Genomic DNA, 2,560 nt, shown 5'->3' with positions numbered 1-2,560 from the left:
TTGGAACACTCCTATGGGTTTTAACAAATTTAGTTTTCTTTGTACTCTTTTTAAACTCAAGAGGTTTTGCAACTCCCAAGTTTTTCCTCCCAAGGAATAAAGTTTCTTCTTCCAATTCCTCATCGAATTTCTGCCTCCCACCTTGCTTCTGTTGGAATCTCACAGGATTCTCCATACTAGGGTTTTCTTCTACAATTTCAACCCCAGTTGACTTTATTGGCTTACCCTTTCCCCTTTGAGTAGAAGCCCTAGGTTTTATAGAAATGTCCATTAAAATATCTCCAGTAGATACTACAAGAATTGGCTTAACATTGCTAGGGATTTCTTTTGCTGCAGGAAATTCTGTAGCAGAGATATCCTTAGAACTTGAGGCTCCATGAGTGGTTTTCCTTTTCTTCTTGTAAACCCTAGTCTCTTTTTCAGAAACCCTTTTCTGGCCCTTATAATTTTCTGCCATAAATTCACGCAGGACAACTAAGAAAAATCCCTCAATAACAGTTCTTCTAATAATTTTATTAAACAATGGTGGGAGACTGAATTTGACCTACCTTTTTGGATTTCAGCAGTCATGATCATTAGGAGGTTATACAACACATTTGGAACATTCATCCTAACTCCATGCCTGAGATGGCTAAGCAGCTTGAAGTGAATTGAGTGCAAACAGGACTGCCTCCCCTCACATGTTAAATTCTTAATTATGTGAACAATCGCTTCCATCCATTTATCTGGTAAAGAAATTCTTCTAGCCCCCTGCTTATCAACAATCAGTGGATGATCTCTGGGTCTTCTAATTTCTGCTCGAGCACTCCTGGCGTGCTTTGATTCTAGATACTTTTCTCCTTCAATAGGTAAACCGGTCACTTCCGCAATCCTTTCTTCAATGGACAAAACGCTCAGTCCTTTAACATTTGCTTCTCCATTAGAGAATGTCATGGCAAACTCAGTGGCTATTTCTTCATTAAAATCATCCAACTTCAAAAATTATTTCAACCACCCACTCTGAACAAACTCTTGACGACATACTTGATCCTACAAAATAGAGGTATGAACTCTAGGTTCGTGCCTTATCAAAGATCCCCCATTGTGCTCTTTCAGCGTGGTTGTACAATATCCTGCAACCTTCTGTTTTAACTTCTTACCAGAGTCTCTTGTAGCTCATAACTTGTTATTTTTCAAAGAAAACCCTTTTTGACCGAAAATAACTATAACTAAGAACAACGATTGGCAACCACAAGGGTGACAAGATAGTGTAATTATGACTCATAAAGGTGGCAGAATTAATCTAGAAAGGCAACTCGTGCAAGGGCTTTAAAAAAAATTGCGTGCATAAAATGTCATAATCACTTTATTCACTTATCTTAAAATTTAATTTTCATAAAAAGCGATACAAAGTATTGATGACGTAGGACACGGAAAAGTCAAATCACATGTAGGAATGAATCAAATCATGGTATACTCCCCCCAACCAAAAGTGTGCCAAGTGCCCTACCATGGCAAAACAAAAATTATAGCAAGGCGATGAGGAATATACATGAAAATTTTAATGTAGATAATGAATGAATCTAACAGGAAATAATACAAGCGTCAATTTGTGACGTACCTGGAATGATGCAGCGTGATGCATGTCAGAGTCCTTTAAACATACATGTAGTTAACTTAATGATAAAATTGAAAAAAGTGGATGAACGTGAAGTGAGGTGAAGTGATACGGAAGATATGAAAATGAAATGGAGTGAAGTGTAGATGTTATTATGGAGAAATAACTTCCAGGAATATGGAAGTGTTTATTATGAATTAGCATAACTGATTAATCAAAAGGCAGGGCTAAGGTCCCACCTTCATCAGCTAAAGGAAACTCAAATTTTGAAGCTACAAGAGAATCAAAGTTTGAATTAAATTGTTTCAAGAACTCTTCTTTAGAGGAGGGCTTATGATATAACTACAATCTATACCCATTGACCAACAACTTGAATCTTACAGGATCAATTATTGTGAGTTGAACAACGCCATTGTCAAGCACTTGTGATACTTCATATGGGCCTAGCCATCTGGTGTGAAGTTTACCCAGATTATCTTGATACCTGGAATCATATAGGAGAGCCCAATCTCTTGATTGAAAGTTTTTGTCTTTGATATATTTACCATGCCATTTGATTCATTGATTTTGCATGAGTTCTATGTTTTGCAGGGCAATTGTTCTGACTTCATCTAATTCATTGAGTTGCATAATTCTTGCTTGTTGTGCAACAATAATATCCATCTCCAATTCAACTGATGTTCTTAAAGTTTTAAGCTCAAATTCAATGGGCATCATTTCTTTCTTTCCATATAGCATTTCAAAAGGAGTAAACCCTGTTGTTGTTTTCCATGATGTCCTATTTGCCCAGACTACTTCAGGTAATCTAGCTGCCCAATCTTTTCTATGAAGATTAATAGTTTTGGTCAGGATGCTTTCAATTTCCTTGTTTGTAATCTCTTCTTGTCCATTGGCTTGAGGATGGTATGGTGTATATTTCCTATGCTTGATTGTTGGTGTAAATAAGTATTCATCATGGATATT

The sequence above is a fragment of the Cryptomeria japonica genome, chromosome 5 (genome assembly GCF_030272615.1).
Source record: "Cryptomeria japonica chromosome 5, Sugi_1.0, whole genome shotgun sequence".
NCBI lineage: Eukaryota > Viridiplantae > Streptophyta > Pinopsida > Cupressales > Cupressaceae > Cryptomeria > Cryptomeria japonica.
The sequence above is the reverse complement of the archived record's forward strand: the minus strand, read 5'-3'. Positions refer to the sequence as shown.